A 27,937-nucleotide genomic window follows, 5' to 3' on the forward strand; every position below is an offset into this window, starting at 1 on the left:
AACGCTCTATAAAGTCTAATTAACTTTGAAGTGAATGCACAAATGTAAGGAAATATAAAAAGAGCCGTCAGGGGAGAGTTTACTACGCGGCCAGCGCACCTTTCCCATTTCACTTAACGAAACGGATCTCGTCTGGATAGGTACATTCACAGGCAAATTAGACAACGAGCAACAAAGAACATCCTTTTAAATAAATATAAATCTTTCAATACATAATGAGCATAAATCAAAAGGACCAAAACATTTCGTTGACGCTCAGTGAAAAAGGAAGCAAGTAGACGCATGATCAGAATATAATTGTGCGTTCCCCGGACTTTTTATTGAGATATTTATACGAAGAAATCCCTGTATTGTTATTCAGTGACCGTCCTGTATAAAAATAACGCGTCCCTTTTGTCTCGGGGCGGTGGTTTCTTATTAGAAATAATTTCAACGCCACCCCTTTGTTTGTGATTCGCGGCTTGTATACAGCAGGATGCAACTGTTTTCCGTGACTTGGTTTGGAATATCAAGGTTTTTTTGATATGAAATAAACCTCATTAGACACGTCGATACCTACCTAATGGAACAACTTATGATTTCAATTAGAAAATTTAGTTAATGCCTCAATCAGTCAGCTTTTAAAATTGTAATACTATCACTATCATGTAACTATACCTACAAATAATTTCAAATACCTACCTAATAAAGTTTACCTTGATAGGTATATTTTATGATGCACACATCTCGGCCCAGATTGCTGATAGAAAAACGAGCGAAGCCCGAACCACCCCCGAATATAAATCGCCTTATATTTTCCGGGACATTGCGATTCATGAAGTTTGTGAAGCTTGACGCCATGATTCTTCAAATCTCAGTTCAGTACTTAACCTACCTATATGAATACCTAACAGTAGGACATTTTTGACGTCCTTCAGCTCATGTTGTGTAAGGTAATTATTTATCAAATATTTTCACCCCTCCTCAACGTCTACAAAACTTTCGCTGGCCAGAAGTCACGACCCTCGTAATTATTTTGCTAAGAAATGTAAAATTGTAAATCTACTGAATAATGAATGCAAATCCTCTGTTTTACATAATTTTGTTTGTGTCCGCATTTTGTCTAAAGTCTACACGTAAAACGAAGTTCACGTCACTTCAACAGAAAAAAAATTTTGGTTCTTCATTAGGTACCTAACTCAATATTAACATTCCTAATGATCTTAGGCTTATTTCGTAGTTTAAAAATATACTTATTATAATGTAAATAACAGGTAAATAGGAACATATCTACTTAAAATGATTTTGAATTAGGTAGGTACCTATTGGTATTTTGACCCAGTTGCAGGATCATGGTCACGACGGGACGGGGAAAATAATATCGATAATTCAAAATAATTTTAATTGTAGTAGGTATGTATCCGTTATTTACGTTATAAAATACCTAATACTAATGTCCATACCGTAAAATTACATTTCGCAGATATTTGATTGATTGAGCACAAACAGCGATTATTTATGAGTTTCTTTCTTATCGCGGTCACTCATTGAAATGTGTCCAATAATGTGTTTGTGTTTTTTGTTTTTACGAAGCTTTTTTGTGTTTTTTATTTATATAGGTACCTAATGTGATTATGGAAATGTTTATTTTTCGGGGATGACATAGTCACCTTTGACTAAACCCCCCAAAAAAAGAAATAAAGCGATTACATTAATCTAAGTTTGAGTTAATCTGCTTGGTATTAAATTTGTTTTAAGTCTCAAATACATGTAGGTATATATACGAAATAATAACAATACTATGTTAAGATTAACTCATGCTTACTTGAGCTTTAGGTTCGTGAGAAACCAGAGACACTTAAAACGATTTGATAAAATGTGCATGTAAGGTATCTTTATACGCTGCCACTTGAAACTCCAATTAAATTTAAAGTGCCCTAATCTGATACAGCAAGTGTAAAAACCAGTTCTCGGTCGGGTCCAAGTTATTATCATTCAAATGCAAATAAGCCATTTTCTGCAGAACTCACTCAGCGCTGATATCACGCCTTCATAAGCACCTAAATGATAAAGAGTTTCCTTCCCTGGCAAATATTCTATTTTCCGTGCCGAGTGTTTTAGATTAACATAATATTTACATCAAGAAAGACTATCAGTTTTGCTATGCAGGATATTTTTATCTAGGCATTCATAAACAAAATAGGTAAGTAGGTATAATAGATATGTAGGCCTATCTACCTAAAATGTCGTTATAATAGATTTAAATATCATCATCATCATCATCAACAACAACAAATCACCGGCTCACTACTTAGCACGAGTCTCATCTCAGAATGAAAAAGAAGGCTTTGGTCTAGTCATAGTCCGCTGAGCAAGTGCGGATTGGCAGACTTCACAAACCTTTGCCGTTTGCGAATATTAAGAAGGACCCTCAGTCATGCATGTTTCCTCACAATGTTTTCCTTAACCGTTAAAGTAAGTTCTATTTAAATGTTTGAAACCCACATAACAATTTTTCAAAAAAAATCATTTCATTTCCTTTCATAACACCGAAAAGTTAAAGGTGCATGACCGGGATGGCACCCGAGATCTCCCGAATAGGAGGCCAACGTTTTAATCACTAGGCTAACACCGCTTTTTTATAAAGTATAACGAAAGTTATAGCAAAGCTTAATTTGCTTGCAAGGAGGCTTTACGTAGTCGTCGGTCATCTCGTCAAACAATTTGTCCTGACACAAAAATTTCTAAATTATTTGAATAACAATAATAATATAAGGAAATAAAAATTAACAAAAGTAAAGGGGTACAAAAGGGACAATAGAGAGTGGTTGCGTAACAAGGAACAAAGGGTGAAAGGTATGAATATGAATGAATTACTTGGTGAAATTGGGCCACGCTGAGGGAGATATTTGTCCTTTTGGATTTTTTAGGAAAACTTTTTGTGTGCGAGGGAGCGTTGACTCGAATATTTGCATAATGTATGGCTCCAAATGTGACGGTTCGCTATTGCCGAAACTATAAATAAATATGGGTGTAATACATTTTGGTATTAAACATCCTACGGCCTACCTACCTAGGTAAGTTGGAAAGCTCGAAAATTACTCAGATACCTACCTATTATACCTACGAAGCATTTTTTATTGATTTCAGTTAGCAACCACTTTTTTTAGAAACCTATCGCAAGCATAACTAGGTAGGTACCTACCTATACCTATTTAGTTATAATTTCATCTTGATCGATACTTTTCATCATATAAACAGATAGATACCTACCTACCTACCTATTAAATTAAAATATAAAAAATAAATCATCAACATCTTTGCTAGGTAGGTAATTCATACTCATTATCGATATGTATTGTGCGTAGAAAGGTATCTATAGTTAGGTACTTAGGTAATCTTCTATAATATAAAAATGAATCACCAAATGTGTTGCTCATCGCAAATCTCGATAACCGCTGAACCGATTTCGCTAATTCTTTTTTATAATATTCCTTGAAGTACGAGGATGGTTCTTACGGAGAGAAATATTTAATTCAACCTCCCCCTCAACTTTCTAAACTCCACCCAAGCGAAGCCGGGGCGGTTCAGCTAGTAGGTATTTCATAAAACAATAGAATAGAATAGAATAGAATGTTTGAATAGAATAGAATGTTTTTTTTATTCATGTAAACTTTTTAAAAGTGCTTATGAATAGTCAGGTTTAATTTACCACTGTAACAATAATTCTTGTTTGTTTTATTTTCCATTATTTAATTTCTTAGGTAGGAATATATTATGTCAATTCTGTTATAATAAAGTTAATTTCTCAAGTAAGTAGATATGTAAATTCAACAAATTTTGATGTGTACCTAGATAAGTAGGTAGGAAGTCTATTTAGCAGAATTATTTCCCCACACGTTTTACGCTCGGGTTACCTACGTAGGTATAACTTATCCGAGGATGTAATTTCGCCGGGATCCCAACGAGTTACTGAACTGTTTTGGGCGGGTATTTATTAAACTGCCGGCCTGGATAACTCGAGGACAGGCTAAGCCCGACCGCACCTTCTCTAAATGAAGGCCCGGATTATATTAGATTGTCTATAAAGCGTATTCTGGACTAAATAACAAAACTTGGAATAGGTATCTACGAAATAAAATAGAGACAAAAATTATAAATTACAAAGTAAACGAGGTACCTACCTACCTACATACCTATCCTCTACTTATTTTTAAGAATGTAGCTTTCTTCTATGTTCCTAATAGGTAAGGTAGGTACACCACTACTACTTATTTATATAAGTACCTATTCAAAAACTATGATACATAAAAATAAATAAAAATCTGTTTTAGATTGCACAAGTGAAGACCTTTCATATGATACCCCACTTGATTAGTTATCTTACTTCGAAAATTGAAAATACTAATTATTAGTTCATGACCACAATTTAATTTTTTTTGTACGATCTAACCCTAAATTCACGGTTTTCAGATTTTTCTCCAAATGTCAGCTATAAGATCTACCTACCTGCCAAATTTCATGATTCTAGGTTAACGGGAAGTACCCTGTAGGGTTCTTGATAGACAGACAGACAGACAACAAAGTGATCCTATAAGGGTTCCGTTTTTCCTTTTGAGGTACGGAATCCTAAAAATTATTTAAAATAAAGCACTTGTTAAAACACATTACTTCCTAAATTCTCCCGCCTAGAAACTAATCTCGTGAGCACAAATTTGCTAGGGCAATAGATATAGATACATATCTGCTTATGTCATCAATATTATCTGAAACGCAAGCAATATCACACTCTATCTGCAGTACAAAAGGTTGTAAATCATTTGCACTTACGTAATCCAAAAGGGATTCTTCCTATTAACACAAACAGAGACAGACGTCATTGTTTAGCAGATATATGAGGACGGGCAACAAGCTACCAATTGTGAAACTATTAAAATATATTATAGTTCCTCTTGCATGCGTAACAGTTTGCATACCAGCCGTGTTAGTGCTTAGGTACCTATCCGTAATAATTCCTAACTCACTGTGTTAAATAGGTATCTATAAAAGAACTGGAAATGGAAAGGACATGATTAATTTATTGTTATAAATTTCATATAAATTATGAAATATTTTAGGTAGGTAAAACCTTTTTCTATATTTTTTAGGAAGCTTAAAAAGCTACTACCTACTGTTCTAGTTAATATCTAATCTTACGAGTTTGTGGAGAACGCAGCATTAGGAAGCTCCGATTATGTGGATATATATGTAGGTAGGAAGCTATGGTAGCCTAGTGGTTAGGACGTCCGCCTTCCAATCGGAGGTCGGGGGTTCGATCCTGGGCACGCACCTCTAACTTTTCAGAGTTATGTGCGTTTTTAAGTACTTACCTAATTAAAATATCACTTGCTTTAACGGTGAAGGAAAACATCGTGAGGAAACTTGCATGCCTGAGAGTTCTCCATAATGTTCTCAAAGGTGTGTGAAGTCTGCCAATCCGCACTGGGTCAGCGTGGTAGACTATGGCCAAAACCCTTCTCACTCTGAGAGGAGACCCGTGCTCTTTAGTGAGCCGGCGATGGGTTGATCACGATCACGATATCTAGGTAGGAATTTAGGTATGATCTCCAGGGAGACGCCTGGTAGCCGCTGGAAACAGACACCATCAGGTTCGTGTTTTGTAGAAATCCTGATAATGTGAACGGTCCCATAGCTTCTACGAATATAACTTGCCTACGAGCTGATGCACGCGACTTCATTCGCGTGGAATTAGGTTTTTAAAAATCCCGTGGGCATTCTTTGATTTTCCGGGATAAAAGCCTATGTCACTCTCCAAGTTTTTAACCATATCAACCCACGCAAAAAATCACACCAATCCGTTGCTTCGTTGCGACATGATTGAATGACAAACCAATAAATAATTACCTACACTTCCGCATTTAAGTATAAAATGGGTAGTGATTTTTGAAAATCTAAAGGTTATTGAACACTACGGGATATAAATTATATTAAGTATAGTCCGGTCAATATTGGCGTTCCCAACATTCGTACCAGTTATCACTTTTTAAAATTGGTACGAGTGTTGGGAACGCCAATATTGACCGGACTAAGTATAATAGATATACCTAATTTATATCCCATAGTTTGAAATAAGCTTCAATTATTCTCAATCAAAAGCTAAATTCTCAACGAATAAATTAGCGGCTCAGGTAAAACCAATAAAACTGTTTCAAATGGGATTTCTCCTCCAAGAAACAATCGATTTAATTCAGCAAAATAACGAGACAGAGGATTGTCAGTAATGTTTGCGGAGACTGAATGTGCCGAATCGGTGAACGCCTAAGTGCTCGTAAATCTCGCTCCCCGCTGGATGGAAATAAGCGACATGACGCGATCGCTCACACAACTATCTATAGATATTAACCAAAATGTATAAACTTTATTAATATAAACCATTTTATTTATTGGCATTTTAAGTAGGTAGGTACTTGGGGGTGTACCTATTTTCAAAATCAGAACCGTGGTCGTTGACTTTTTCAAATGCTTTCTATAAGTAGGTAAGTACCTACGTGGGTTTAAGCTAAGCTAAAACATTTTTCGTCGTATTCAACTAATAAAAAGATAAAGAAGAAAGGTTGACGGTTCAAACCCCGCCCGTTGCACTATTGTCGTATCTACCTACATACTCCTAGCAAAAGCTTGACGCTTAGTTGGAGAGGAAAGGGGAATATTACTCATTTAACCAGTGATATTTAACATGGCTAATATTCTTTTACAAAAAAAAAAAATTGATATATATTCTTAATAGTCATATTATATAAAGCGTCAACACATAGGTACCTTAATAAAAACGATAGTTTAAAAATAAGTAGAAAAAATATAGCACAGCTTAGCCTAGATCGACTGCTACGTAATTACGTAGCGTTGCTACAAAAACAACAAAAGTTGCTTGCTCGTAGCTTAATTGCTTTCAATCTATTTTATCTTAAAAACAATATCTATTAGGGACCTAATTATTCTGTGATCCTTATATTTTCATAATTAAAAAGTGTACCTACGTAACCTACCTAAATATTTATACACAATTTTCTTAAAATAAAATAGCTGATAAAACATTTACAAAGAGAAACACAAGACTCAATTCGTATAGCATATTATTAGCTTTCAAAAATAAAATCCTTTTAGAATAATGAGGCATCCGTCGTCTTAATATTCAAAAAGTAGCCCTAAGTACATTGTTTATAAGGTTTAATCTCTTTCGACGGTATGTGAAACGTAATCGGGTATTCGGAAAGAAACGGGTCCGTACAAAACGGGCACCTTTTATAAATACACGGCAACCATGTTGCTTCGAGCGCCAATCAGAGCATTCCGCTCAGAGGTTATAATATGGCGGAGACCTAATGGGCATTATAACTCCCTATTATTATTACAGATTAAAGAATGACCGCCAGGCGTACTGGATTTTGGAGCGGAGACAATATTTTAAATTAACTGCAATGTCAACTGAGGAAAAAGCTTGAAAACATCAAAAGCTTTCATAAGGATTAAAGTTTTCGAGTATAAAATACCGCTTCAAATTATTTTCATTTTGGTATTTTTCTTCAGTATCTTTTTTTAGACGGAGATAAATAACAAATCGTCCGAAATAGAATGTGCGTAGACCTACTTATTCCAAACAAAATCCATTTTAATGGTAAACTAACTAGCTGATGCCCGCGATTTCGTCTGTGTGGATTTAGGTTTTAAAAACTCCGTGGGAACTATATCACTCTCTAGGTCTTTACCTAATATCCATGCAAAAAATCACGTAGGTCTGTTGCACCCCTCGCACCACTCTACCCGCCTTTTCCACTACTGTCAATTTATAACCGACAGTTTCTAAATCCTATCAGTTTTAGTGTTCATAGATCCCTGCAGCATCAGGATTGAGGAGTTGGAAACCCAATTTTGTACGTGACAATGTCGCAAGGTAATTTAAAAAAAAACGCAAATCGGTTCAATAATATCCGAGATTTCTGTGTACAAAGGTAAAAAAACACAACTCCTCCTTTTTTGAAAAAGTAGCCTGTTACCCTTGGTTAATTCTCTACTTGTCTGTGAAAGTCCATCTGAATAGGTTCAGCCGTTCCGATGATTAGTCAGTTCAAAAAGACAGACAGACAAAATTTTTAAAAACGTTTGATTCAATTATGGTACAGTTCAAATAATGAGCTTAATATGAGGTAGTTATTTCAAAACCACAGACAGACAATTGAATTTTATTTATTTGTATAAAAAAGCCCATTAAAAAAAACATATTTAGGTAGGCAGGTAGACTAGATCCATTCCTTGATTTTTATGTTACAAGCAACTCACTTTTAATTCACACGTGTATGTATCTATAGTAGGTAGGTACTTATCTAAGTTTATGTTTTTCATTTCCTATGCAAAGTGAAAATTAGGTGTTAACCGTCTAAGTATATATCTGTATGATAAACTTAGTTTTATTACAGACTAATGTATTCTAATATAGCGAGATAACAGGCCAAGTGCAGTACTAGTACTTACTTACAAGTTGATATTTATTCGAACCCGTCTGATACGAAGACTAAAATATAGGAACAGATGTTTGGGGTGAACGACCCTACACGGCCGCTCGTTCTTTGTTGCGTCTGCGCAATGAAATCAAAGGAAAAAGAAGTCCTTAATTGGGTATCAGTGAAATGCTATTGACATTGTGACAAGCAATTACTGGATTTATAGTCTTGTTCTTATAATTGTGTGATTAATTTCATTCTTCATGTTAATTTTGCCGTAAAATTTTCTTTATGGCCCTAGAAAAGGTACTACCTGCTTAAGTAATATCCAGCGGAATTCCGTATCCGGAAGAATGCATGCTTGTTGATTTATTTTAGGCGTTTTGTCCACATACCTATACAGGAATTATGCCGCTCTTCTAACACAATATCACTATATTATACATTTTCACGTTGTAGAGGAATTTAGTTCACAAATTTCCACGCGTGAAATACCTACCGCTTGGTTTGTCCATAGCCTAAGATGTTAATAAAGCTTCACCTAATAATCGTTCACGCTCAAAAACTTCTATGTTAGGTAGGTAAAATAAGTAAAATTACAGCAAAAGATAACAATATAAAATTACCTTAGATTAGATTAAGAAAAACTTAATTTTGTTTTACTTCGCGTTTTATTCCAGTCTGATAAAAGGAAAAATATCACCTTTTTAGCCCGCGGTGTGGAACATCAACGTTAATAGACAGGTTGGGGGATTGAGGAGTGCCGGAGGTGATTTAAGAAAATTACATTATAAAAAGGAAAAAGAAATGAGGGGCGCGGCATCTCTCAAAGACATTATTATAGACTGCATCAATTTAAATTCAAATATAAACTCCGTCTGCCGCCTTCAGTTGGGTTTTAGATATTGTAATGGCCAAAACGAATTTGATTGTTGGATATTCCCTTACTGTTAAAATGAATAGGCTCAGATGCAAGAAGATTTTAAGCAAGATGTTATGCTAGTAAAATAAAATACTTAAAAAAATTAAGTCAGTGACGAATTAACTTACGCATTATCTTCAGATAGGTATAAATAAGCTTTTTCTTTGTCGTCTAGTGTCTATCTTCACCTAGACCTTAATTTGACGAATAAAGAGGTTCATTTCGAGAGTTGAAGTCAATAAGTAGGTAGGTACGTACCTATATATGAAATTAAAAAAATAGCGTTTATGAATTTAACCGTGACTAAAAAAGAAACTGGTTTTTTTTCGTTGATAGAGAAATTTATTATTTCGATTTTAAAAGGTATAGGTAGATAGTAGGTGGATACCTATTATCTACTGCTGTAGCTTTTGTCAGGTAGGTAGGTAAGTATGGTTAAGTTAAAGCTAAGTTTCCTACGTATAAATCTAAGTAGAAATAAAGGTAGGTAACTAACTTATCGTAACTAAAACCCATACAATCAGTAAATACACGGATAAGTAAAAGATTTTATTACCACCTTTCCTTAAATTGGAAACGCAGACTCGGGTCGAATCTAAGAACTAGAAGTTGGGCCGTAAAAACTTTCTTTGTTATCCGATACTATCGGGCGGAACTCTTTCATTTGGCTCAAACGCTCTGATTTCGAGGGAGAATTGCAAACTTCTAGGGTTAAATAACATTTTAACACCATCACTATAGTACTTTGTATGTACTTTATTTGTAGACACGCGCGTATCCTAAGCAGAATAGATTTTTCTAATAAGAATCAAGATAATTACTTAAGAGGTGGTTAAGCGAGGATTAAACCGATGGAATTTACATAGGTACCTACTTCTATATGAAAGACTATAGCTGACGCTTGGCTTTGTCTTGGTGAAATCTAAATAATATATAAAAGGAAAAGGTGCCTGACTGACTGATCTATGAACGCAAAGCTCAAACTTAGGTACTGGACGGATCGGGCTGAAATTTTGGCATGCAGATAGCTATTATGACGTAGATATCTTTTTTTTTTTAATAGATATAGCGAGCAAACGAGCAGGCGGGTCACCTGATGTTAAGTGATTACCGCCGCCCATGAACATTCGCAGCACCAGAGCAGCCGCCGATGCGTTGCCGGCCTTTTAGGAATTTGTTGGTCCGCCCCTTGAATAACCCCATGTTATAATCTAAGTAGTGGGAACACCGCCGATGGGAGTTGGTTCCACATCTACCTACTAAAAAGGGTTTTTGAAAATTCAACCCCTAAGTGGCCTATGCCTATGTTAGGTACTTCTGGGTAAAGTAGCTTTTTAATGGTGAAAGATTTATTAAAACCGGTTCAGTATAGTTTCAGGATTACCTACAGACAAACAAATATGAACAAACAAATCTTTCCTCTTTGTAATATTAGTATAGATAAAAGTGGGTTATTTACATTCTTCAAAACCGCCTTAACCATATTTTAATATATCCGTACCTACCTATTCCGTAGACGTTATAATTACAAGGTGCCTGGATTCCTTAGCCGCGGGCTGCAATTACAAAATATTCCCGAGCGATCCAATTAAAACGTTTATCCGCAAAATTCCGAGCCTCGGGAACTTTCCAGATTCCCCTCTGCCAGCAGTAATGACTTCGCGAATTCTTTGGATTTCTCTCGCTTGCCAACTGCAATGTATTTACCTACCTACTTTATTCTCATTTGAATTGAAACGCTTACCGAAAATTTCCTGTTTGTATAGAGTACAATCCAAATACACTTCTTTGAGTATTAAAATACTCTTCCGTGTTTGACCACGAATTCATAGGTAGGTACCTACTACCTACTCATAAAAGTTTGAAAAAAGCCTAGGTAGGTTTAGATAGGTATACTTACATTACATTAGTGGCTTAAGAAATACCCTCTCATAATCCCAAAGGCGTCAGTCTGAACACGAACCAACGTTAACTAAGAGTAATAATATAAAACAATATGAGCCTTGCTTAAGAGTGCGCACCCCGAGAATAAATGGATTACTTATGTCCGCGGTGCGCCATCTAGCGGGGGGCGCGCGGACTGTATGAGTTATTGTTATTGCACGGATTTCCCCGCTTCCGATATGTTTTCACTTACACCCCTCTTGTACGGAAACTCATAAAAATCTAAACGAAATATTCTATTGAGTTGTTCGTGTTTTAAAATACAAATGACTTGGGTGAATTCCATAGGAATTACATAGGATTGTTAATTTAATCTTTTTTGATTAAGTAAGCATTAGGTACATTGAGGATGGCAGTGTAGCCTCAAAGTAGCATCTATAATGTCCTATATAGCGGCTGTTATGTGATTCCAGCTCAATCTTAGAATACCAGAGCTTAAACTAATGATTTTTATACATAGGTATATAGGTATTTAGGTAGTAGGAAAACTACCTATTTAGAATATAGTCAGATCTTACCATACGGTCTACTACGTACCTAGTTATACGAGTAGTGAGCTCATGAGCTGGCACCTTCTATAAAGTTATACTTCTAATGAGAGTGACAATGCATTATCTAAGAAACCGCTTTCTTCTAATTGTACCGGTTTCACTCACAAGTAAGGAAAGTAGGCAGCTTATTATCTCGTATCGTAAAGATGTTCGTCGACAGACGTAGGTATATCACATCGCCTCTCGGAACACCCGCGTTGAACGCTACCAGCTTTTGATTGCCTTATCGCTATGTAGATTAATTAGTTAGGTACTTACTAATTAGGTACCTAGCGCAAAGGATCTGCCTGGCTGTTCAGCGTGGAGATGCAGCTAGTACCTACTTATTCTTGGTACCATTAACAGTTTCAATAGAAAAGATTACCTACTGGTAGGTATTAGGTACCTACATAACTAATAGATACCTACATTTAATTATAATATTATTAGGTATGTTAGATTTCGAAAATTATAGCACAATCACTGTAAATAATCGGTAATAATATTACAGTCAGTGTGTTTGAAGGGTAGATAGGTGGTAGTTTACGAAACGTAATTATTTACTTACTACCTATAGGTACCTACTGAATAAAAAATGTTTAAAAATATACGCACGAATAAAATCTACCTACTTACCCACCTACATACTTAGATCTATTACACTTAAGTACCACGTTAATAACTTGCATTGTTTGACATTCAAACACGACATATACATTTCGCCGTCGTTAACTCGTATTACAAACAAAAGGTTTAAGTAGGTAATCACCGAATAATTAATAACTTGTTCACATGCGAATTCACTTTACGATAAATTAAGTCGTCGTAAAGTTAATTAAGGCCGGCCCGTATGAAGCTTTTTGAAATAAAACTATGTAAAAGACCACACACTGCGAAATACGATTGAGTAGTTAATTTTTTTAATAATTTTATCAGACATCCTTTAGGTATCATATTAAATATGGAGGTAATAAAAATATTTAGAATAATCTTTATATTAATTTTTGTGCAAAATTAAAAATAATAATTACCTACTTATTTATTTTTTGTAATCCACTTAAATATAAATTTAAGCATTACCTACCTACTTAGTCTGTTTTAAAGATGTGAATTGTACTTAAAATAATAATAAAATCCTTAAAGTAGGTAGGTAGTACTTTATTATGATGATTTAAAATATATTATAATAATTAGGTATAATATGTATTATATAAGTATACCTATATTATATTAGATCTACTACCTGCCTAATACCTACATAAGAAAATGCATACCTAGCTGCATTATTAATGCAGTTTCAAATTTTTCAAGTTCTCTTATAGGTATATCAAAATACGCATTTAATATTCATAAAGATTCTCATACAAGAAGATCTCTATCATAACATGAAAATAATTAACTCTACAAAACACGAGCAAAACAGCTAAGTTTTTTTCTAATTGTATCTGCTTATAATAGTAATGAAACTAAACTTAGATATGTATCTGTTAATTGCTTAGGTTAAGTTAACATTAGTTATCACCATTTATTGTGTTCATAATTATTTTGTTAATGCTTAGTACGTATCTAAGTATAGGTAGGTACATACCTACCTACCTAGGTAACTTCTACTTTAATTAAGCAGTGAGCTTAAAGTTTATCGAGCATTAAAATAAAGCAGTCCAGCAGTGTAGGTATATATGAAAAAAATTGAAATAATAAGTTATAAAATATATATATATATATATACCAAGGTATTACCTACCTAAGGCCTACGACTTCATTCGCGTGGTTGTTAAAAATTTCGTGAGAACTCTCTTTGGACCGTGAAAAGTGCAGACAGTCAGACATACTTTCTCATTTATACTATAGAAAAGAGTAGGTACCTACCTATAGGTATGGGTGGATGGATGGATGTATCGCGACCGAAGTCACGGGCTAGCGCCAGTTAATAATATTTTTTTAAATACTGGCATCTAGGAAAGAAAACCTAATCTATTAAATAAGTACCTAAGTTAAAATAATATATATAATACCTATGTAGATTTCCTCGGCCGTCCTTCGCCATCTGGTTTTCAATCTTGTCACAAGGCATTTGGCGACATGCCAGCCATCGCAAGCGCATGCTGTCATATTTACTTTTATTACAAAAATAAGCGGAAATAACACAAACATGACCGAAATATATTTTAAATATTATTGCACAGCACACTACTTTCACGGTTAAAATCTAAAACTGCACTGACTGCGTCTACGCTTTCTCTTTGCTGGCAAAAAACTAATTTGAATTTTCATACAAAATTGGGTCAGCACACTACAATAATTATTCTAGGAAGTTTAGCTTTATTGCTACATTGTACCAACTGGCACAGGGTCATTTCCATATGTTTGATAGACATCTTTAGAAGATGTTTTGTGTTAGATTACCAATAGGTAGATACCTAAGTATTTGTACCTCTTCGTTAGGTAGGTATAGGTATCTACCTATTGGTAAAACATATTTTTTTACTAAACGTCAATAAAAATAATCACGAGTACCTATATTTAAAATTATTACAATGATTGTCAATTTACGAGTTAATTACAGAATAGTTATAGAATAGGACCTACCTACTTACTTAGGTACCTATAAGTTATAGGTAAGTAATTTAAAAGTTTTGCAAAAAACCCGGCTAGGGTTGGCACTGCATCAGGTTTGGTGTTTATTACGTGTTTTTTTTTCACATTTGAAAATGACGCAATACAGTGGTGGTTGTACCTATTGAATTTGTTAAAAAAAAATTTAGAGCTAGTGTAACTCGGGACGATAAAATGTTACGCGGCAGAAAGTAATGTAAATCGACCTTTAGAAGGAGATAGCAGATTAGTAGTAGAGCATTGTCTCTGTCGTTGAGATCGACAAAACGTCATATACTAAGTACTTATAGGTATGAGTGATAGAGACGACTCTACAACGCCGAAATGTCATTCTAAAGGCCGATGTAGCTACATTACTTTCTGCCGCATAAGGATTCTAAATATTACCCCATGCATCCAAATCGGTTCAGGCATTTAGGTAGAAGTTATGGTGGAATAAAGCAGCTCAGATTCAAGCTCTCCTGAAAACTTCGATAAAACTTTTTTTGGGTCGTGTAAAAATCTCTCAAGTGCGTGAAAACTCATAAGAAAAAATTTGGTTAGTAGGAGATAGGTTTAGTTACTTAGGTACCTATAGGTACCTAAGTAACTAAAAACAAAATGCCTTACCTACTCAGTACTAACTTACTTAGGTACGTACTTATCTGGTTTTCCAAAAAATGTGCAAGAAATCTTATAATATTAATTTTGAAATATCTTTTTAACAAGGTTTCACTCGAGAGGTTAGGTAAACTATTTTATTTTTTCTATTCACGCTTTTCATGTTGAGAAAATATTTAAAAATAATATAAATAGCTATGCCTCTATTGTAGCAGTCTTTAAGTTTCTACCTTACATACCTACCTATAGTTTTTATAGTTTATTTTTAAAATGGTAGACGGACAGATGGACAGATAAAGATAAATATTAAATAGCTAGGAAAGTTATATTTTTTTCTGGTAGTGCAGACACAAAGCTTGCAATGATTTTCGTTTTTGAGCTTTGCTCTACCCCAAATACATTAAATGCTGAATAACGCCCTCTAGCGGAATAGTCCTGAACTTTTACAAGCTTCGAAGCTCCGGAGCTTTGGTAGATACAATAATATGCGTTGCAGGCAAGAATCAGCCAGCTTTCTACCTCTAAGTACTTTTAGGTAGGTAAGTAGGTAGGTAGGTACATTATTATTTAGGTACTTACCTAAGCACCTCAGGTATTACCAAATCTATTCGTAGTGATAGTAGGCAAGTTCCTACGTCAAATTAATTGCTTAAACCAACTTATAAGTAGGTACCTACCTAGTTTTCCATTTTCATTTCAACCAAAACGCGTGGCTAGGGTAGCGAGATTAAAAAGTCTCAAAGAAAGCGTTAGATAGGAAGATTTCTTTACTATTTTGGAATGTAAATTCAAACGGCTTAGATTTTTTTCACTAAATCGGCCTTTTATTTAGGTAGGTATTAGGTATTCTATGCTTTTCTCACCTGTTAATATTTCCCAAAATTAAATACACAATCATAACTAGACGATGATCCAATTTTTCATTTTATTTCATACTTATCAATAGCTAAAAAATTCTCAGGCCAGACCTTATTTTAGATATTATGTATTTTTGTAAACAATATTTCAGGGTAGAGCAAATGGTCCTTTGGAAGTGAGCTTTATTTCTGTTGAACAGCGCCATCTGTGTGCTGCTCATAGAACTAAATGATCATCACTTGTGTAGCAGACGTCGTCAACCTTTTGCACTTATTACAAGTTCAAAATAAAATATAATAGTAGGTTTTCTTTTGACTCTAACGAAACGTTGTTAAAGTAAACGTCAATAGGACGTAGTAGGTATCCTACATGTTTTATCTACAACATGCTTGAAACCACTTATTGCTCTTAATTTTTACTTGTAGGTAAAATAACCAAAAAAAAACAATAGGTAAACTAACTATAAAATTTATAGTTGGTACAAAATATAGAATAGGTAAGTACTTAATAGGCATATCTATTTATTTAGAAACAGCTATATTTCTTCATAAGTAGGTACCTAATTGCAGTACCTACTTCTAGTAATGAATGAACTTTATAACTGTAGAGGTTATAAAGTTTACTCGATACTAGTTGATGCCTGCGACTTCGTCTGCGTGGATATAAAATAACCAAAGATTTACAACACCTGTCCTGTGGACCCTCCCTTTTCAAGTAAGATAGAACTCACACATAAACAATTTGCATGTGTGGTCGAGAATTTCAGGTGCCATACCCGTTTTCATCGACGCCATGTTTGTTTATCTACTATCTCATTCTATCTCGAAGAAAGCTATATGTGTCACATGAGGTAAAGAATGTAGTGCCATCTCCTTTGTGTATTGATAGTAGATTGGATTCATTTGTGATTTGAGAGGGGAATGAAAAATTTAAAAGCGTCGCATGGCGGAGCTTTCAATGCATTCTTGCTGGAGTATTTTTGATTATGGCGCCGAATAAATTTGATAGGAGTGATCAAATAAGAATAACTTTAGTTTTCTTAGGATTTTACTAGTAGAGCTTTTGTTTTGGGTCATCTACCTCCGACGACTACTACTATCGACGACCTCCCTGGCGCAGTGGTGAGCGCTGTGGTCTTAATAGTGGGAGGTCTCGGGTTCGATTCCTGGCAGGGGTTTGGAATTTTATAATTTCTAAATTTCTGGTCTGGTCTGGTGGGAGGCTTTGGCCGTGGCTAGTTACCACCCTACCGGCAAAGCCGTGCCGCCAAGCGATTTAGCGTTCCGGTACGATGCCGTGTAGAAACCAAAGGGGTACTAATGGGTTTAATAAAAACTGCCATACCCCTTCCAGGTTAGCCCGCTATCATCTTAGACTGCATCATCACTTACCACCAGGTGAGATTGCAGTCAAGGGCTAACTTGTACCTATCTGAAAAAAAATATAAAAAAAAATCTACCTTTACCTACCTTCGTTATTAGGTAGGTACCTACAATAGGTACGAAACTTTCAAACGGTTTTCTTGAGATGTAGCAGTTATAAAAAGCTCAGACAATTATTTTGTTACAAAACTGTACCTATCTAACTCTCAATATTTAAAATAATATCAAAATGTGATGTAGATTGTAGGTATTTAATTAATAATAGGTAGGTGGGTACATTAGGTAGGTAGGTATTTATTTACCTTTAAGGCAACGTTTTCCGTCGTTTTAATTGAATCTTCGTATTTAATCCATCTTGATGAGATCTGTAACAATAAGATGAATGAATTAAAAAATGCCTAAGAAAAAAATTTAAACTGTAACGGATTCTTGGAGAGCTTTATCCAATATACTTAGGTACTTAATATCTACCTAATACCTACCTAGGCAGGAATCTATAGGTATACCTGAAGAATTTCTTTCTGAGAAAAATTAGGTAGCTACCTAGGTAGGTACTTAGGCAGTTATTAGGTCTTACTTAGGGTAGGTAAATTTTTAGAAGGTACAACTAGGAATAAGTAAGTAGGTACCTACTATATTATTTTTATTCAAATAGGTAGGTACCTACCTACCTAAATTTTTACAATTACTTAGTGCTTTTGAATCGTCAATTGAATATAGGTAGGCAGGTACCTAGGTACCTACTATTTCGTTACCTACTACTGCCTGTATCGTATTTTTTTTTTTTTTTTTTTTTTTTTTTTTTTTTTTTTTTTTTTTTTTTTTTTTTTTTTTTTTTTTTTTTTTAAAGAATATTAGCCATGTTAAATGACTAATATTCCCCTTTCCTCTCCAATTAAGCGTCAGGCTTGTGCTAGGAGTAGGTACGACAATAGTGCAACGGGCGGGGTTTGAACCGTCGACCTTTCGGTTTTCAGTCCACTCCTCTACCGGTTGAGCTATTGAGGCTCTAAGCCTAATGCCTTTCCTACTGAGAAGAACCAGCAAGAAACGCGGCGGTTGCTCTTTTCAGATATCTACTTGTAGGTAGGTATCTACCTATCTATAAATAAATCAAATCAAATTAAATGGTTTTTCAAAATAGGTAATAAATTACACTCTTTTAAAGTCAGTTGTTGCATTTGTAAGATGATATACCTATAAGTATAGTGGTGATATTAATAGACTATCCAATCCACGTGGAGCCGCATCGATGGCGATACAATTTACGATAAAAATGTGGTTGGATCGTAAGAGAGCTTACCTACTTACCTACCTATCCATTATCGACATTTTTTATAGCCACTTATGTTTGTTTCAACTAAACACACGTTTACCAACTAAAAGAAAGCCCACCGTTTCAGAGCGGCTATAAATTTACCGCCATTAATATTTGCTTAACTTACCATAAACCAGCCGGGCTCCCAGCTTCGAGCCAATGTGCACTTAGCAAAGATTATCTCGCTATGTGGCGGTAAATAATGTATGTTAGTGCACAAACAGGTTTTATTTATTGACCTGCTTGCTACGAGGCACAGCTGCGCTTTAAACATGACTAGTAGGTACAACAAGGCAACGACGACACATAGATATCAAGTAGGTAGGCGTACCTAATACTTACATACATAGGCATAGCTTTTTTTTGATTCATTATAGGCAAACGCTTGACCACAATCACACTTGATGGGAAGTAATGATGTGGTCTAAGATGGGACGCGTTTTCCTATAGAAGATGCCTATTTACTTTTGTTTTAAAGATACCCGGGTTGTATTTGGTAGGAAACACATATCGTGGAAGAGTATTCCAAACGTTAGCCATGTGTATGAGGAATGATGACGCAAAACGTTTCGTGCGTGTAGATGGGATGTCAACGACATAGGGATGGCAACTCGTCCGACGTCTTGCGGTTCGGTGGTAATTTATCACAAAATACTAAACATGTACACAGAAATGGTATCTGCTGTTAATACTGAGGCCCTGTAATCGATTCTTATTATCACACTCAAGCATGAATTATGCGAAAAACATATTATCTAATAGGTATGAGCTTTAGCATCCAAAGCAAGTCATACCTACATATAGTATGTAGGTACGTCTGTTTTACTATACCTAACTTACCTAATATAAGTACAACGGAATTATGTTTCACTAGACACCGGATGCGCAGTGACAAGCTTAGATATTATATGCTCTTTTAGGAACCACTTCTAATTGTAGGTACATTTTCTGAATTCTATGGTTAGTAGGTAGGTATAATACCTAGGTACCTATCCTTAAAGATGGCGCAGTAGATAAAACGCGCTTATTCGATCTATGTTAGGTTAATAGGCAGATATAATAATAGGTAAGTATATTCATTATCCATGCCTAGATTATTACTACATGCGTTTTTTCTTTAGAAGAATTAAACATCGTAGCTTGGTTAGAAGCAATTATTTCCTTAATTTTATAAAATTAGAAATTTAATATTGGCACTGCTACGCCAACGATATCATCGTAGACTCAAAGGTCTACGGCGATCTCGTAGACCCTTTCTTTTCAAATTTATTACCTACTAAACACCTGCTGAAGAATGCAAATAAGCAAAGACAACATTTTTTATATGAAAATACACCGCGGTAGGCCTGTGACGTGGCAACAAATTATATTACTCACAATAAAAAGTAATTTACTAGCAACCGTCTCGGAGGTCAAAACGCTGAAGCGAGGGCACGTCCGTCCTCCGCATACCCATGATTGATACGCAATAAACTGAATTTATTACACGACCGCCATAAACGAGGCCCTGAATGGCTAATCATCTATTAATCGCAATTTAACGCATCAACACTGTCAAATAATACTTGAAAGAACAAGCGATAAAAGTTTATTGCGCGAGCTTGAACCATTCCTACCGCACATGCCTTAATTATCTATTTACCCCAATCGGTATAAAACTCCATTAAAAGTACGTTCTGGCAGTGCACTATGGCTACCTATTCTATGGCTATGGGCTATGGAAGAAGACCACAGACATAAAAGGTAGGTTTAGGTATTCCTCAATGAAGCAGCGATCGACATTATTACCTAATCTTAATAAAACTGATGCAATCGTCGCAATTGATCTCATTTTACTTACCTACTTTAACTTAAATTCACCTATTTATTGTATTGTATCTATATATTTTAAAATATACCAACGTATACTACACCGGTTATCTTTTTTTTGTCTCAGCAAAACTAACTTTTCACGCTCCTAGCAAACGTGTACCTACCTACTATGGTTCTCATTTAAACGCGGAATAACACCAAATAGCCCATAACCTGCCTCAAAAGTTGGATATTACAGCGATTGGTTCATTGTTTATCGAATAAAATTTATAGTACCTAAGGTTACGAGTGCAGTTTGTAATGTCGTCGACCTTTAAATTGCTTGATTACGCATTTTTAATGGCTGAGCGGGATTTTATAAATATTTTATTGTACGTCCGATAAGGCACCGCGCCGATTACCTAGCTACTGTTTAAGTAGTAATAGTGCGAATAATTGGACATTAGTTACTTGTTTTAACTTTACGATTTTTTATACATAGGTAATAGGTAACGTGCTGTGGAAATCGGAATAGGTACCTACCTACATGAGCGTAATGTAAAACGTAAGCAAGTTAGTGTGATAATGGTACTCTTAGATGTATCAAATGTAGGTACATAGTCTTCATAAAATAAACTTTACCTATATCTTAAATTTTATAATACCTATTTTTGGTTATAAGTATTTACCAATTCACGACTTGCGTAAGTTACGAATTTGATCTTTAGAAATATAGACCAGACTGGATGAATATATAGTAAGCATCCGTTCATTCAAAGGCAACCGTATCGATCACCCAAACACCGGTTGTTTAGTGATGTTGTAAATCAAATCATCAATTATCGACAAGCGTTTACACTCGTGACGCCGCTGCGTAAACAATCCGGACGGTAAAACTGCTACCTACGTTTTACGACTATTCAATTTGGGGGAAAATCGATTTTATTCGCTCGCTTTCTAATCGATTCACGGATAAAATCGCCCGCAGATTACGCTTGGCTTGTATATTCCAATTTTTTCCAACACTAGGAAGTGGTTGGCGGATACGTATGGTTAGATGCAGAGTTGGATAAACAAAGTATGGTGAGGCTGGTTTGTTTAGCTCTTCCTCATGATCTAAACTGGACCAGGAAAATGTAAAACCTCATTGTAATTTTAAGGCATTTGATACACTTATAACTCATAGTTCAGAGGAAAATAGCCGGCAGAGGACTACCTGGCCAAAGATCACCTTGGCTCAAGAATTTACGCCAATGATAGGTACGGGAAGAGTAGGTCGAAAGCCTATCCTATCTTTATTCCGCGCAGCATCGTCCAAGGTGCAGCCCTATTAGTTGCCAACCTCCGATAGGAGATGGCACTACAAGAAGAAGAAAGACACTTGATGATTATTGACATTCACTACTTAATTAAAATTAAGCTAAGTTAGATTCATAAGATAGATCTTAACATACCTACTTATATATTTTAAATTAATTCTAGGTACTAAGTTCTGTTCTAAATTTATTCTCTAAACTACTTATTAGGCGAGGGAGCAGATATATACAGGTAGATGAAACATAGGTGCGGTTGGTTAGTGGCATAAATAAAATCTCATCCGCTAAGCTCTCGAAGAAAGAAGTAAATTAGTTAAACTCATAAGAAAACTTCTATTAATTTATACTTAAGTAAATATACTTAGCTACATGTAGAAATGGTTCCTATGAACTTTTTGTTTTATAACTCTATACTTAAGTATTTAGAGTTATCAATAGAGAAACAAAAAGAAAATTTTATAGAGTAGGTTTTATAGCTAGGCATAGACAAATATATCTATAACTTACACATTTATAAATGTGGAACAGCTGATATCAGTGTAGAGGCCTGCATTAGATCCAACTAAACCTACACACTTTGTAACATTAAAAGACAACATAAAGTCACTCTTCATTCATAACCAAGTGCTCAGTAAAACGCCACTAGCAGTACTGAGGCCATAATCCGTCCTCAATTGTAACACATATTTACGTCGCTAACAAAACACTAACAAATTGATATGTTTATCTACAAAGGACAATAAATTCATTCAGCTACGGCCCACCCTTTAGAGGGGATCCACCCTTCTGATTTAAAAAATTACAAAATATTACATAAATAATAAAAAAGTCTATCTCCCCACCGTATCCTTCGGTCCCTAGCTATCCTTGTGTTAGATAATTTTGGTCGGCTCATAGTTCCGGTGAAATGGTCTGTAATGCTTTGAAGATTTACATGACATACATTATTCATAAGTCATAACCCCCGTTGATAACGCTAACGTAGATAGTACACTACAGTAGCTATCATGCTTACTAGGCATTTCTGTTAGCTGAACGACCCGCTATTCCTATAACTAAAGATAATCGTTAAAATATACTAACGCATTCTTCCTCTTCTTCTGCTCAATCGATTGCTGAGATGATGTAGATACCTACACGACAGTCGGCACCAACCTACAGGAACAAAAAATTTTGCAAGCAGCAAGTAGCAGTGTTATGTCTCGTCTTAATGTACACCACGATTTTTGTTTGAAATAGCTTTTCTTTAGTTACTAAGTAATTTATTTCAATAGTAAAGGCAAGGTACCAGAGGGAAAGGAAGGTCACCAGACTATCGGCCAGCAGGGAGAAGTGGCGAAAGCTCACGTAAAACATCTGCCCACAAAAACATCACTTCGTGATGACTACGACCACTCTGCCAAGATTGTTAAGACGAAGAAGAAGAAACTTATTTCAATAAAAAAAGTATTTCTCCGAAGATAATCAAAGAGGTACAGAGGTGGACTGTAGACATTTTTACTGTAGACCTATCACTGTCTACAACACCTAGGTACGTTCTACGGTTTCGTAGAACGTAATATGTTAGGGCTTTCAATTAAAATTCAGGATAAAAGAACATTGAACGTACTACCTTACTTGGTTGAAGAAAATTAAATAATTATAAAAAGGTGTTTTCCCACAATGAGAATATACCTAGGTATGTGTTAAAAAGTGATTTTTCCACTGTAGCTTGGCAGTAACAATAATTTTAATTTATTTCCCTTTTAATGATAACCCGCACGAACTTTTCACACACTCCCACCCTTTTGCTAAGCTTTTAGGCATAACCGGTGCCTAATAAAAATAAAATCAACTTCTAACCGGATCAAAAAATAGGGGTATTCTATGTTTTAATTCAGTGATAGTTTGATGGGAAAAGTTTTAATAGGCTGGAGCCCTTGTTACCAACTAATTGGTCACGAGAGACAGTAAAGGGTGGAAAATTGAGGGGAAGCTTTTAGCTGAAACATTGTGTAATAGAAAACAATATATACCTACTAACTTTACCTTTAAATATACATAATATAGTCCATACAAAATGACTCCTCACGCGCCATTTTAACTCTATGGGTAACTGTCATGTCATAAAATTTTTTTACAAAAAAATAAAAACCGACTTCGTTACATAAACACTAAAAATTGAAAAATAATTTAATTTATTACCGAATATATACAAGAGTTAATATAGTTCCATAATAATACTTTTTGGTGCCGGTGCCAATTAGCTTTAGCTGCGCGAATCGTCTAGACTTCATATTTTTATGGGACTCCACAATGGCACCTCATTGGCACCGACCCCAAAAAATATTATTATGGAACTATATTAACTCTTGTATACATAATATATTCGGTAATAAATTAAATTATTTTTCAATTTTTAGTGTTTATGTAACGAAGTCGGTTTTTATTTTTTTGTAAAAAAAATTTATTTCACAATTTTTAGTGGCCCCATGGAATTATGCTATGACTGGTTAAAAATCTACTGTTTACTAAGCTATTACACTGATCGCGAGCAATTTACTCTTATCCGTTGAGAAGTTCCAGTATCTATCTTCGAAGATGTTCATCAGATCTTGACCAAATTGAAATGGGACCAACTTTGAAGTATACCCTTTCAAACAAAAAAAGAATTTTCAAAATCGGTCCAGGCGTTTTTGAGTAATCGGGGAACATACATAAAAAAAAAAAAAAAAAAAAAAAGATTCCGACGAATTGAGAACCTCCTCCTTTTTTTGAAGTCGGTTAAAAAGTACGGTTCACCTTTAAAATAAGAACTAAAATCGTACTTTTGACATGAAATTTGACACAAAAAGTAAAAATGGCGCGTGATGAGTTAAAAATTACGCGTTATGTATTCTTACTACTTTATTGTGGCTACTAGGTATAGGAACTCAATCCTATACGGTCTACTTGGATAAGAAATCGAATTTTTTTTAATCTAATACATTACGTAGAAAATATCCTACGTAGATACCTACTTACTAAGTTACGCCTATCATGGATCTTAGGAACACACTCTCTACACATTTATTGTTACTCAATAATATCGTTGTACCTACTTATACCTAGTAGGTACGCATCTAATGTAATATTATATCTACGTATTTTTATGTTTCACTAGAAGATAATTATTATAATGAGGAAATAATAAAACCGATAATAAAATAGTAATTTAACATTTTTCTGCACAGTTTATTACCTGTAAGCATTGATATTACCTATTATACCGAAAGAAAACATAGATTTCCTGATGAATAAAATCAACTAACTTTTTAGCTGACTTCCAAAAAGGAAGTTCTGAATTCGGGCGGTTTTTTTGAATGTAGGTATGTACCCCACTTTTTTCGAGGTTTCTAGAACGATTTGCAATTTTTTTTAATCAACAGAGGAAGTTTCCGTGGTTGGCATAAAAATTTCTGGATCCAACTCCTTAATCCTGATGCTGCTGGGTTACTGCCCGCCTAATTTATGTAACAAGATTCAGGAGGTTTCATAGTGAATTAATATTGTAAGTACCAAACAACGTTTTCATGCTTGGACTCCAAGCCTCATTTGATGCAGCTTAAAAGGGAGACACGCATGTTTCTGTAGAAAACTGGGTAGAGTACGTTTAGTACGCGACAGGTCGAGATGGTAATCGGGGTATGAGGCGGGATATGGGACGCCCCGCACACCCCCAAGTGCTATCCCGCACTAGGTTAGCGCGGGGGCTGTGCGGGTTTGCGGGGCATCCCCCCACCGATTGCCATCTGATTGCCATCTCGATTTTCGACCAGTCGAGACCGGGCCACAAAAGGAATTTTGTTTGAAAAATATGAAGACTGCGATTTGACTTCTGTTAAATGCCTTCCGAGATCTCTCGTTTTGAATTACAGAGTCAAAAAGCTTGCAGCACTTTAAGTGAGGGCATAAAAATATGTAAAATTTCGTATCGTCCAATCACCTTAAAAGTACCGACTTAAAATCCGAAGGGGTAGGTAAGCAGTGGATTCAGATTACCCGGCGTCTAAATTTAAACGCCGTTTTTTGTTACCGGTTAGTTCGGAGCACTAATTCTGTTTACGACTCGTCCGCCAGATCAGCCCGTTCCAGATACTGCTCCCACGCCGACAATGTCCCTTCACACGGGTAGGCGGGCGGTGCAACGAACTTTAAACGCATCGAAACCTACTCACTCACTAAAAACGGATAAAGCATTCAACTTTTCTGAAATATAGCTGCTTAAGCTCCTACGCAAATAAAAATAAAATAAAACACTTTTTATTTTTATTCTTCTGGTATCTTTTTCATGATTCTTGTTTTAACGATGTAAGTTTTAATCTGATAGCGTCTTAACGATTTTGAAATGCCTTGAAGTTATTATACGAACACTTTATATCTAGTTATAGGTAGGTAGGTGCCTACTAATATTATAAAACTAAGCGTGCGAATTTTGTGAGTGTGTGTGTAGGTTACCTAATCCTATGTGCAGGGTAATATTCAGAATCATTGTAGGTCGTAGGTAGGTACCTACCTATTACCTACGAAAAATTATTTCACCATTTGAAAGATACATTATTCCAGGTGGACATAAATAACTTATTAACTATGTAATATACCTACCTACTTACCTATTATTTTATTCACCCGGATGAAGTTGACACGGGCCACTAGTTTAGTTGTTTATAATAGTTACAAAATGCACACCGAATGAATTTTGCACAGGCCTATCAAAATCGTTTTTCTTCTTCCTACTCAGGGGTTTTTATCCTTATCTACTTATAATATCACCACATTTCCAACAGATTTCTACAGGTTTCCTATTTAGCTTCTATTTTTGATTCATTATTCAATGGACACTTATTAGTGTGTGTGAAAGGGCCTTACCTCGTTTCCATTTACCTCCTACACGGACCACGTTATATGTTTGTAGTATTATCGAAACAACATTGAACAAAATTTATCGATATTGCCCGCATAACGAACCTTTAGAAGCATTCTGATTGGATCGGAGAGCACTCATACGGCGTGTGTGAGTGCATAATCTTGTAACACATAAACGTATATCCTCTCCTTTATCCAACTCGTATTTTAAGTTTATTTTGTAACAAAGTTTAAATATTCTCATGTCGTATTATCAAATCGTAATTAAAACTGGCCGCAACGTCCAACAGTTTTCAACCACTGGACTACCTCAGTATAAATTACTAGACTAATACTCGTAAACGTTTATAGCGTTTAAAAAGGAGTACCTAGTATTCTATAAAACTAAAGACACAGGTAATATAAAAATATAGTGACTTTTAAACGGTTATAAACACACGTCGTAGAATTCGGAAGTAATAATCGCAAAACAGCAGTGAAAGTCAATGAAACTCAAACCATAGAAACGCCTAGATTTAATCACACTGTAAAGCGGGCACGCGCGATCATAAGTTATTCGTTATAAATCCCAACTTTTTATGTACCACTAAACTGTTTTATTGGTTATTAACACGTGTTGAACGACTAAAAGACTAAAACATTTGTAGAAAAGTCCGATCATTAACATACGAGTGTGATGAATTACCATTCAGATATTTCGGTTTATATTACGGTTCACCAGGTAATTATGGCTATATTTTATTTTAATGGTAATTTGGTGCGTAATTTTGTGCACATTTTATGTTGTTGTAACAAAAAGTTTCAATTATGAGGGGATGTTTAGATTTTTATCAAGTTAAGCATTAGATAAAATATAATTTCCTTCGGCGATTAATACTTAGATAGGTAAAAGTTACAATTTTAATATAGCTAGGTACTTCTATGTATAATTATATGCTAGTAAAAAAGTAAAGAGGTAAAATGTAAGAAAAATCGTATAGTAGTAAAAGTAAGTACCTACCTACCTACCTACCTAAATATTGAAAATCAGAATTATTATCTATCAGTTTTGTCTACTTCAACTAGGAACTCGAACTGACTATCCTAGTTAGATAGGTAGTTATATTATTTTCCGCCTTTGATACAAAAAACTAAATAAAAATTAAGATTATTATTTAGGTATTTTTTCAATTTCTGGTAATATTTAGGTAATCTGGTAATTTTTAATATTTATAAAACATTTTAATAAAATTAACCCACAATATATATAGCTCCATAAATATCTAACTATTCTAGCTAAAAATTCATCAGTAAAAAAAC

The 27,937-nt window shown here is 35.0% G+C and overlaps 1 protein-coding gene across 4 annotated transcripts in view; it reads right to left on the bottom strand.

Moving 5' to 3' along the window:
• Positions 1-27,937, bottom strand: part of Abd-B (Abdominal B) — a 99,018-nt gene that overhangs the window by 27,342 nt on the left and 43,739 nt on the right. For all 4 annotated transcript variants that reach the window (XM_069501600.1, XM_069501597.1, XM_034972765.2 and 1 more), the window contains one exon: positions 17,632-17,694. The gene's annotated coding sequence lies outside the window, so the exon portion shown is untranslated. The remainder of the gene's footprint in view (positions 1-17,631; positions 17,695-27,937) is intronic.

Source organism: Maniola hyperantus, chromosome 10 (assembly GCF_902806685.2).
Source record: "Maniola hyperantus chromosome 10, iAphHyp1.2, whole genome shotgun sequence".
Taxonomy (NCBI): domain Eukaryota; kingdom Metazoa; phylum Arthropoda; class Insecta; order Lepidoptera; family Nymphalidae; genus Maniola; species Maniola hyperantus.